The sequence below is a fragment of the Haliaeetus albicilla genome, chromosome 1 (assembly GCF_947461875.1).
Source record: "Haliaeetus albicilla chromosome 1, bHalAlb1.1, whole genome shotgun sequence".
Taxonomy (NCBI): domain Eukaryota; kingdom Metazoa; phylum Chordata; class Aves; order Accipitriformes; family Accipitridae; genus Haliaeetus; species Haliaeetus albicilla.
Genome location: NC_091483.1, coordinates 51,136,437 through 51,148,459, shown reverse-complemented (window position 1 = coordinate 51,148,459; position 12,023 = coordinate 51,136,437). Strand labels below are relative to the sequence as shown.

Genomic DNA, 12,023 nt, shown 5'->3' with positions numbered 1-12,023 from the left:
TTACTCAATAGTATCAGATTATCCCATGCTCAGGAATTGCTTGTGGATAGAAGTGGCAACCTGAAAATGTGAGACTGTTCTTGGCAAAACCTCCAGGGTAATCCCCAGGTTAGAGCTTCTCACGCTTCCTGGCATGGTTCCTTCTGGTGCAGCAGACTTTGTTTTTTCACCACAGAAAATCAGGTGATCACTTCAATTCCATGGGGGGCCTCACAAAGTTTCCCTTTTTTTTGTAGTCTCAGGATAGCACTGGCTCAGAGTGCTTTTTCGTCCAACCATAAACCTTTGGCTGCTCTGTATTTGTAAAAACCAGGCAGGCTTGGCTGCACTGTCCAGCTGGCTGCCCCTTCTTCTGTGTATGCAACTGTCTAAGAGCAAGGGCTCCAGCGGGAATGGTGCTGTTTAAGTGTGGGGGTGCTTAAGAGGGCCTACAATGCTCATGTTAAAAAATATTCTTGTGTCATGGTTTAACCCCAGCCAGCAACTAAGCACCACGCAGCCACTCACTCGCTTCCCTCCCACCCAGTGGGATGGGGGAGAGAATCGAAAGGGAAAAGGTAAAACTTGTGTGTTGAGGTAAGTACAGTTTAATAGAACAGAACAGAAAATAATAATAATGATAGTAATAACAATAATAAAATAACAACAACAATAATAAAAAAATTGGAATATACAAACCAAGTGATGCACTATGCAATTGCTCACCACTCACCGATCAATGCCCGGTTAGTTCCCGAGCAATGATCCACTCCCCCCGGCCAACTTCCACCAGTTTATATACTGGGCATGATGTCACACAGTATGGAATATCCCTTTGGCCACTTGGGGTCAGCTGTCCCAGCCAAAACCAGGAAGGACGTCCTGGAGGCCTACAGTCTAAGCACATGGCAAAGATGAATAAAAATGGGAGAAATAAACAGTGGCAGAGGGAACACGCAGGGTGAATCTGTAGTGCCATTTTTCTATCTTACAGGTTATTGGTAATCTGATGAACTTATTTCTGATAAAGGCCTAGTTTATTAGCTCATAACTATAACAGAACAAACAGCTTAGACTCTCTCCCTTTGTGGTTACATTTCTTCTTCCCATCTGTTCAATTGGCTATTGCTTTTTCTATAATGGATCCTCTGCAGTATTATAGTTCATAGTTATGTGAAGCAAATGAAAGACATTATGAAAATGGCAGAGCAATGAACATCTCTCTTGGCTAAAACAGAGTTTTAGCATTTCCTCCATGACATGAAGAAAACTTGCTTTATTTTCATCTGCTTTGATGCATTAAAGTTATGGTATGGTAGTAGGAATTCAAATTTCTCCTCTTTTTAAGCACTTGAAAAAAAAGAATAGAAAGATTTTTGGATCAGTGTAATATGTGCTACACCCTGCATTATGAATGATTTGGATACAGCAAAAACTTTTAAAGCTTACAAAATGTTCTTATGACATTGTTTATATATTTATTTCTGAAAGTACCACCCACGAAGTACTCTTGTTGTATTGTCAGACAATGTTAAAGTATTGGGGGCTTATATGTAGTTCCACAGAAATAGCATTTTTTCTGTGTGAAAAAAAGTTTTATCATACAATGTCTATAATTTTGTAATTGTGTAAAAAGTGTGTCTCATTAAGGTACACCTTATTGAAAAGTAAAGTGTAGAGAATCATTTTTTCTGTGTGATTTTTTTATTGTGGCACAATTTAGCTTATGGTTGTGACACTATGTGTGGGATTGGTGGACAACAGGAAATGCCTAGTATTTGATCTGTGCTACATATCCAGAGTTAATCTATCAGTAAGATACTTCCTTTCATATCGGCTAAACAAAGTTGAATTATTTCAGATTTGCCATAGGCTAGAATGAGGCATCTGACTTGTGAGGGTTTCTTAAGCTTGTTAGGTTGTGTGAGACTCTGGGAGATCCTAATGTGGTCATCCAAGATGCATGACTGTGATTTCTTGTGTCAGTGATGCCAGACTCTGTGTGAATTCCCAGGTCTCCAAGGCAAAAAGATGTAGAAGAAAGAGCAGAAAATGGCGCAAAGAAACTTTCTGTGAGATAAGGAGGCAGAATAATAAATCTTGAGATTTATAGCTGGGGCAGTGTCACCTGCACAGAAGTACCTGACCTTTCCATTGTGCTCCCTTCCTCTTTCTCTTTTAGATAAGTATGTTCAGGAGATTCACTAAGTTCATGGTCATGCAGACTCCCTCCTGTGAGGTAAATTATGCTGCAGTCTACAAAAATGGACCTGTTTGCATTTAATGCCTTGCAATTTCCCGGCACAAATACTGAGCAGTAGTTGTGATGTATTATAACTACTTAGCAGTTTTTCACTGTATGCTATAACTAGTTGTCCAGGCAAAGGTGAAAAAAAAATTTTATACAAATATATTTTAATATTATATGATGACATATCCATTCATTAGTAACCTCATTTTTTTTTTCCTAGGAAGCTTATATGGAAAAACAAATACATGTACATACCACTGTACACAGTGAAGTAGAATGAGTATCAAGTTGTAATTCACTAGTATGTTGAAAATATTAACTGAAATGGCAGAACATCAGCAGTCTTTTGAGGCACAGCAGTATACTCCAGCTAATGAGCTACACACTTTAATTTGCTGCATGGTAATATATTATTAATTGGTGATTTATAATAAAAGCATACTATCAAATTTATATCAGCTAGTCATATAAATGTAATTATGTTTTCAAAGTATGCATTGTTATGAGTTTACGTTTTGTGGTTGTCTCTGTGTACTTGTCTATATTGGATAAAGCTCTTTGGTGTACAGTACCTGGTTTGAGCTGTACTCCCCTGATGATAAATTAGCTATTATTTATTTATGGTTTAATCATTAAGCATAGAGAATGTGCACTAGGTAAAAGTCTTCATAGAGATTCAAATAAGAATCTATACAACGATTTCCCAGAAATGATGTTAACTGAGAACACTGTCTCTCTTGCCTCCAGTCCTTTTGTAATGATTAAGGGTTTTCTTGAGACCATTGAAGAAATAAGTCTTACAGAAAGAGCTGAATGGGAAAAGGGTCAAAAGATTGACTTACTGTGCCTTGCTCCACCACTTAGGTACTCCATGTTTAGCAGACAAGATGGGAATTTTTTTTTTAAAAGATTTGGAGATGAAAGCTCTGCAGATTTTCTTGGGCATGATGGCAAAACAAAGAAATTTATATTTAACTTTAGAAGTTTAAATTACACATGGCAGAAGACAGAAGGATTTAAAAAACAAGATCATGTGGTATGATTGGAAAGGAAGATATCTTAGCAAGTTAGTTTTGATTAATTGCAACAGAGCAATAATGACAAGCCTAAAAATTCAAATACATAAGGCCTCTCTGCACAGAGATTTATCATTTGCCTTCTGATATTTGGACAACCAGATTTCAAGCTTTCAAACGCATTTCATTTATTGGAGATACTTCCAGTACCTTTTAACTGAATAACTCCTGGTCAGCCTCAAGACCTCCTATTTTCCCCGTTAAGCTTCTGGGTGCTAGTATTGCTCAGTATTCTCTTTACTTAAATCAGTAGTTCCTCAATGACCAAAAGTGCCTCCATTTCTAGAGAGGGTCATCCAGATTTATGGTCCCTTGCTGTTAGCCCTGTTTCAACACTTGGAATTTCTAGCCACGGTGGAAAGAAAAAGACAACAGAGAAGTTTGAATAGCTTTACAGCCAGCAAGGAATTTGTAAGGTTTCAAGTAGAATATAATAGACTAGCATAACATAGAATAGTTCCTGTTGGAAGGGATGTACAGCAATCATCTAGTCCAACTGTCTGACCACTTCAGGGCTGACCAAAAGTTAAAGCATATTATTAAGAGCGTTGTCCAAATGCGTCTTAAACACTGACAGACATGGGGCATTGACCACCCACCTCTCTAGGAAGCCTCTTCCAGGAAATACAATCACTGGTTCATAGTATCAAGCCTAGTTCCAAAACAGTATATGGACTAATTCTGAGAATTATTCCATCTTAAAATTTGTTTCTGAAGGACAATAAGACAATAGCATTTTTACTGCTTAGTTCATGTCTCCTGGTTACAAAACTAGGAAACCATGCATACATGGAATGCTTAGACAAGCAGAAGGTTTTCTATGAACTTTCTTTTCACAAGAAAACTTAAAACACAGGTGCAAGATATAAGGAAGCACATTCAACTAACATTTTCCAGTAGGTCTGGAGTAATGGAGAAGTACTGAAGAATCTTCACTTTTAGCTTTGCAGATGGAATTGGGGAAGACAATAACACCGGGATTTTCTTGTGAAAACAAGTAAGATCTGTCTTTGATAGAAAGTCCATTTACATCTTTGTGTGTGAGCCTGCATGCATTCACACAGGCACTGTTAGTCACCACTCCATAGTTACATTTACTGCAGATTATGCTTTCTAATCATGCCTATAATTGTCTGTTTGAAATAACTGTGTGTCTCAATGTGATATCACCATCTTTAAATGAAATTAATTTTGTCTGTGTTATCTTTATATAAAGAAAATGTACACAACTGTTGTCTTCATTTAATGCTCTCCCCTCTTTGTTTCCTTAAACCTAAAAATGAAACAAGAATAGCAAAGTTGTCCTACAAATTCCAGATTTAGTGCATGTAGCCAAGGAGTGTCCCAGATAAAGATTATTCCTTAACTTCTAAAATTACACATTACAAACATTGCTGCTTCTATTTAGATTTACAGTTTTGAACACACTGATATGTCCTTGGCAGTGCTGAGATCTATCTGAACTTTAAATTTTCAATGGAAAAAATTAAATCAGATTTTGCAAAATGGTTCCCAGTGTTGTTCTTTTTCCATTTTCTTGCCAGTTTTTTTGAAATTCTCAGCTGTGCTTTGAACATATCTTTAAGGAATCATGGAAACCAAGACAAGAGGAAGGAGGGTGGTCTTCAGGAAGCTGTAGACAGCAGACAGATGGAATATGAGAACCTTGGGGGACATTAGAGAGACTTCGCCAATCAAGAAGTTTGGCAGTTACATCAAGGTCAAGGAAAGACATGTAGCAGTGTCCCAAGCTAAGATATTCTGCTCTGATGCACTAACACACTGCTGCCATTTTTGAATTTCTGTGTACTCAGACTGTGGTACTGTGAAAGCTTGTGATGCCTTTGGAGCAGAGAGATATTCGACATTTCCAACCAAATCTGTATACACAGGGAACTGACTTTCTCCTGGCCATGCACCACACAAACCAAAGTCATCAAGATATTTCAGAGTGATGATATTTTAAAAAAAGGAAGAAAAAAAGGGGAGGAAAGGTAAGAGCATGAGAGAACCCTGTATCTATCATCCAAACAAGAGAACCAAGAACATTAAAAGGGGAATAAACTTAAGAAAAGATTGTCTAGGAATTACAAATCATGCTTGCTCAGTGTGTAGCTGTCTAACAGCCTTAATTTCTCCCCCCCCCCCCACTTTTTTGGCATGTGACAATTCCCATTTGTATGGAAATTGTATCATAAATTCACAAAAAGGTTTAGAGAAGTTGCTCACTGCCTTGTACACAGACACAGAATTTACAAGAAAGCATACAGGATCAGATTTTCTTAAGGAACTCATTGCTGATTGACAGGAGTGTGTAGAGGAGTAGGGTCATGCTGCATTTACTTCATGCTCCTCCGTTGCATGCGTACTGTTGGCCACTGATAGACACAGAAGGCTGGGTTGGATGGATCTTTCATATGAGACAGTGTGGATCTTCTTATGTTACTGAGCAATATATTCCCTAGGTTTTCACAAAACCTGGCATTTTTTTCTGGAATCATAAACTGTGATTTTTAAAGATTGTGAAGAATCATTTGTAAAAGGAAGTACTATAAAAGTACACAGATACTACCTGAAATTATATCATCTTTATTCAAGTCCAGAATGTGCCCTTTTGATCTCTATAATCTACTGTGATGTACCCATCCATGGTAAAAAAAAGAAAAATTATTTGAGAGAGATTTCACATGCCATAGTAGCAATGCCTCTTTCCGTTGGGCTCAATGAAGTTTGTTGGGATCCACTGATGTGGTGAAGGGGAAAACAAAAGGGCACAGCTCTGTCTGCAAACCATTGAAAACAATTCCATGAGCGATGGCAAAAAGCTGCCTATTTTCCACAGCTTCTGTGTTTGATGAGGACTTCTTTAAAGGGTGTTTTTAAAACTGGATGATCAGGGCTTCATTAGACCTGGTATACTAAGTGTAAGACCAAAAGTACTGCAAAACCAGACATCTGCTGTACAGGCTCAGGTCTCTAAAGATATCAAGGTCTATTTTTTGTAGTCCTTTGTCCATTGCAGAAGTGGGAGGACAACCCATTGATATGAAGTGAAAACTTCTTCCTGCTTGCTCTGTCGCAAAGGTGACATAAAATGCTGTGATTCTGAGCTTCTAATCTGCCTTTGGTCAAGCAAAATCCCACTGACTCAGTTTTGCCTGAGTAAAGGCTAGAGAGTGGGCCAAGTTGTCTTTGGTTATTATATAGCCTCATTCTCCCATTTAAAAACATGCAACTTTGAACCTGAAATGGCCATTCAGAATAAAGGGCTTAGAAGAACAGAATAAATTACAGGAGCAAAAGAGTGTGGCTGAAAAAAACCCTATGCCTTTCCCATTGAAAGGAAAGGCATGCTATCAGCATGCTCTTTATTAAGACTCGTGCGTTTTCTGCTGAGGGAAGATAAGACGTGGGGGAAGAGAGAGTAGAAGTTTAAATTAGAATTGATATCTGATGCAACGATTAAGTATTGACAATTTTTCAGGCTTTGGAATGGTTCCCATTTGCAGCTGCAAGGCACTACAGCAGCTTTAGTATTTACGAGCACTTGGTGAGTACTCTGACAGGTTTATTATTTGTTGGCTTTCTCCAGCATTGCACAGTAAAAATTGTTTTCAAAGAGTATTCAAAAGTGTAGCTGGCTGCCACTGTATCAAACCCAATCAATCCACCAATGTATTTCACATTCTTGATTGATAACTGGCTCAGCGGTTTGGCATTTCAGGGAAGGAGTGGAAGGGGAGCAGGTCTCAACGGTCATTAATCCTTTTTCCCTGAGCCTCCCTCGGGCAGCTGCTTGTGCCATTATCCACATTTCTTACTGCTGATTTCCACAATCCTGTGGCTGCACAAACCACCACAAATTCACCACTGTCCCTTTCACTTACCTTAGACCTTTCATCACACTGGCCTCAGCAGCCCTCCTGGGCTGATAGTGGTCAGGGAAACATCTCTCTCTCTCTCTCTCTCTCTCTCTCTCTCGTTGGCTCATTAATTTGGTTCCCTACCTCAGTCTCCTTTCCTTCCTCTAAATTTTTGTTTTTCCTTACTGAACAGGAACATGAGGGTATGAAGGTACTTCCTTTAAAATCTGTTTGCGTGGGTTGGGGTGAGAGATGTCTTATGGTAAATAAGGTAGAGATTCTGTCTGCCTGTTCTTCCACTGCTGGTTGAACTGGTTATTCATGATGTTTTGCCCATTGTGATCTGTGTTACCATATAGCCAAATAAACTATGTTAGCTGCTGGGACATAGGCTATTTATTTATTTATTTGTTTGCTCATTTATTTATTTAAATGCTGCAAAATTGTGAGCAAGCTCACAGTGTGCTGACTGAAATGTCAGAAGTAATTAAGCCAAAATGTTTCCAATGGAAAAAAAAAAAAGTCATATGTCATTGTGAGGAGCAGATATCTATAATTAAGTGGGAGCTGGAAATTTTAGGGAGAAAGGAAAGAGAGAGAAAGAGAGAGAGGGAGAGAAACCCCAAATTTTTCTCATTTTTCCTGTGTTGGCTTCATTGTACCAAGGGTACTGAATACTCCAGATGGTTTTAAAAAATACAGATTTGAGCTCCCCACTGAGGATTCAAGGTAAAGTGTATCTGTCATTTGCCAGCAATCTGCTGTTACGTGTAGCTGTGCTGCCGGGAGCACTGCCTTGCGTGTATTTACTATTATATTAAAGCACAAATGTCTCCTCCACCTGTCCTCTAAAGAGCAATGTGTCCTGGACAAATCTGTTCATATAATCTTTATTTAACTACCCTTAGCTTTGGAGGCAGAGTCCATGTTAGGAAGGAGTGAAATATCCAAATGGAGGGAATTAATTGTGTGAGGAAAGGGAATTCAAGCGATGAAGGCAGTGCAAAGAATTTAAAGGAAAGGAAACAGAGACAAAGAGACAAAGAATCTCACTGGGAAATTATGACACAGAGTCATATATTATGAAAGAATTGAACACACATAGGAATCCTCCAGTGTCTCTATAAATCGCAAACCAAAACCTGCCCCTGAAAACCTGCCCCCTGAAAGCCTTTACCCATGTCAAAGGCTCCACTGAGCCCACTAGAATGACTGTCCCTTAATCAAATTTGTGTTAACAGTTTACAGGTCTGGGACCAAGTACCTCAGGAGATCATTATTTCAGCTGACAAAAATATTGTGTTTTATGAGGAGAAATTAATAAAGAGCAAAGAGTCAAACTGTTAATGCATATGGACAAAAAAAGGTTTCAGGTGGAGGCTGGGAGCTGCGTCAGCTTGGGCAAGATATTAAAAAACAGTGATCAGTATTATATGGGAGTATTGCTCTTAGTGAAATAACCTTGATTCTGTGGTAGGAGACAGCTTGATTCCCCGACTTAGCAAAACACCAGACTACCTGGGGAAATGGGCAGGATGTACGTGAACTTACTCCGAAACTGGAATGCCGCCCCCAAAATAGGTTAGGGTTTAGGCAGCGCTGGTGTGAGAAGGGTCTGTGCTTTCTTGAGCAGTCTCTGCAAGCAGTATTGCTGCAGAGATTTGGGACAGCTTGAAAGAAGCATGGTAAGTTTAGCAATTTGCAAAAGAACCCAGTTGCTTTGTAAGGAGTGGAAAGTCTGAAGCTTGGCTTCCTATGGGTTTATATCCCAAGGTGAGTCTGTTGTGTGTATCCTTTTGTATCTAAAAGGGATGAACTAATTTTGTAGCCTGTCTGCCAGTAGAGGCACTTCAGAGTTTCTTTCTCTCTTCTATGCTATTGCATTTTACCAAATTTACAGGTTTTTTAATGTATTTGAGATCCTCATCTCAGCATAATTTGAATTGGTGAAAGGGTACAGAAGTTGTTGGGGACCAAAGGGTGAGGAAGCTTACAAAACTGAATTAGTGTTTAAATAATAATATGCAAACAGGATCTTCTGGGGAAGATTTCTGTCCTATTGACTGATTTCCTGCTGGTCTTTATCTGGTATCTCCCTGAGCCAGTAGGGCAGGATGAGACCTTATTTCTTTTTTTCCCCTTAGGAGAGAGTAACACAAAAAAGGAACTTCATTTTTCATACCACCCTCCTGTACAGCCTTTCAGAATTCTGGCCAAGCTGCTCTAATACTCAGATTCCCTTGTTAGAGATCCCTCATCCTCCAGAATACCGCTCCGATCTGAATTCTGCCTTGCTATTAAATAGGCCGTGGGGCGAATGATATTGAAGACCTTGGCTGTTGGCTGGACTGCTTTAGAAAAAAAAAAATAGTGCACCATAACACTTTGAATACATTGCAAAATTCTAAAAATGCTGGATTTAAATTAATCTGTGTCCTGCAACAGTGAGCTATATGAAAATACAGTCTTCTCAGCACATGTATGCATTACTTCCCAAATCTCATGGTTTGAGAATTGGGCTATTGCTTGGGCTGCACAGTAGCAGAGATAATGAGGGAATTAAACATTTGCCTTGGCTGGGAGTACCCAGTGGAAGGTCCCATAGTTACCATGCATTTACTGCTAAAGCTTGAGCCTTTAGCGGCATGTTCTGAGTATCAGGATGTGTCAGAATATTCACAGTTTATAAGTGCTAGTAATGCCGACAGGTTCATCAAACTCATCTTCTTAGAGCTAGGACAATTTATTACATCTTTTTAACCCAAAGGAGTTTATATAATTGATGGATTTGGGTTACATTACAGATACGAAATAACCTTGAGAGAATTGGTGTTCACTGCTGGAGTTGATTTTGATAGAGCTGAAGTGCCATTCACCTGGGGCTTCATCAAAACTGATAGCTCTAGGTTCTATATGACCAATTTAAATTGTTTGCCTAACATTACATTTTCTGTCTTAAATATAGGACATGCTGATTAGGTTTGAGGGAAAGGGGGTGGAGAATGTATAAGTTAAAAAAACCCTCCCAAACCAGCAGAGATTCTTACCTTAGGGCTTTTTTTCCATTTTCCTTTTTTCGAATGTTAAGTGATGGTGTTTCTAACACGCAAGTAGGATGATCAGAAACCAAACTCAGCATTTCCACAGTGGAGAGCTCTTTATTCTCCACGATGACTGGAGTCTATGCTGTCATGCATTTGTGTAAGTTTTTAAGAGAGCTATGTATTAAAATAAAGTATGTAAATTAATGTGCATCTGCAGCAGTTTTTATTTAAGCGTTAAATAGTGCTTTCCAAAGGACAGCTGGGAAACCAAGAGATTGAGTGACTTGACTAAGCTCACCCAGTAAGTCAGTGGCAAAGCTGTGGCTAGGCTGTAGACTGCTGGGTCTCTGGCATATGGAGTTCGTGCTGTTTACTAAACCCATTTCCTTCTTTGTAGGTCTGAGTGGTTTTTCAGTCCTGGCTATGCCTTATTACACTTGGGTATGTAGTAGAAATGAAATCCAGGAAGAAAACAAAGAAGAAAAATGGAAATTTGAAAGCAAAATGTAAGATCATGGAAGATAGTCGTATTTTCTGTTTTACTGTTTAACTGGAGTAATTAAATTATGGTGATGTTCCTGGTATAAAAGCAGGTTTCAAAACAATGTTGGAGGGTTGGGGTTTTTATATTATTTTAAATAAAGACATCATTTTAAGTTGAGTAAGGGAATGGAGGTGGAGAGTGGGACAAGAGTGAGACTCAGGAGCTAATGAGGATGTGGGAAGGTGATTTTGAGTGTCCTCTGGTTCTGAGGAAAAGTTTAAGCAGCCAAAGGTTTCCAACAGAAAAGGGATTGCGAAATAAATGAAAATTGCAGCAGGCATAGTCCTGTATGGAAGGGAGTTCCCTGCTCAGCTATGTTAAAGATTGGCAGGAGAAAGATGCTGTTAAATGACTCTTTGTTTCACTAAATCATCCCCAGGCAAGCATTTCCACATCTACTTGTTGCTAGTCTCCACTGCTACTCTCCACTCAGAAAAAAAAAAAAAAAAAAATTACAAATAGGACTCCTAGACCATGATACAGAAGCTATCCACACTGAGTAGTATTTTCCTTAGCTGGAAACTCAGGTTCTAGATATCTAGGAGCCTTTTCCTGAAGCATTTTAGCCTTTTCCCCAACCTTGCAATCTAAGATATATTGAACACATTTTGGAAATGGCTTGAAAAAGAAGTGACATGCTGAATGATCTGAGTTCCTCTACCCATTCCATTAAATATAGATAAAATTCTGAGAAGCGGAGCCCTTCATAACACTGTAAAAGAGGTCCTGATGGCCAGTGCAGCACTCTGAAAAAGTGTATTTTGCTCCATTTTAGGGAATGTCTGAAGAATTCTCAGTCATTCTTATTTTCTTTTTTGGATGTTATTTCCCAATCTATTTTGTAGGTGACTTTGTTATGTTGAGAATTTTAAAATAGTAATAATAATAGTAATATCCTTTTCACTGTGACTTTAACTCAAACTTATCTACACAAACATTGGCAGATGTTATGGGAAAAATCCCAACATTACCTTTGAAATGGACTTGAGTGTGTTTTTTCGTGATAGCATTAACATTTATTGACATAATAATTACAGTAGCTAAAGAATAGCTAGCAGGAGAAGCAACTAATGTAAATCGTAAAAGCCTTCTTAAATGTCTCAGTGGATTAAAGTGATGTTTCTCTTTTTAGGAAGCTGCATATACAATGAAGAGACTGATTTTCTGAGTCAAGAAGTTTCTGTTCTTTTCATATGCACTACAATCTTTATTTCAAAATAAGGGAATGCATTTGAAGGTTAGTAAAATTAAAAGCTACCACTGCTC

The 12,023-nt window shown here is 38.6% G+C and overlaps 1 long non-coding RNA gene across 1 annotated transcript; it reads left to right on the top strand.

The window, feature by feature from the left end:
* Nucleotides 1–4,639: 4,639 nt before the first annotated feature.
* LOC138685544 (uncharacterized) lies at nucleotides 4,640–10,978 on the top strand. Its single transcript, XR_011324860.1, has 3 exons — nucleotides 4,640–5,300; nucleotides 6,791–6,856; nucleotides 10,611–10,978. It is a non-coding gene; the product is annotated as an uncharacterized lncRNA (long non-coding RNA).
* The last annotated feature ends 1,045 nt before the right edge of the window (nucleotides 10,979–12,023 follow it).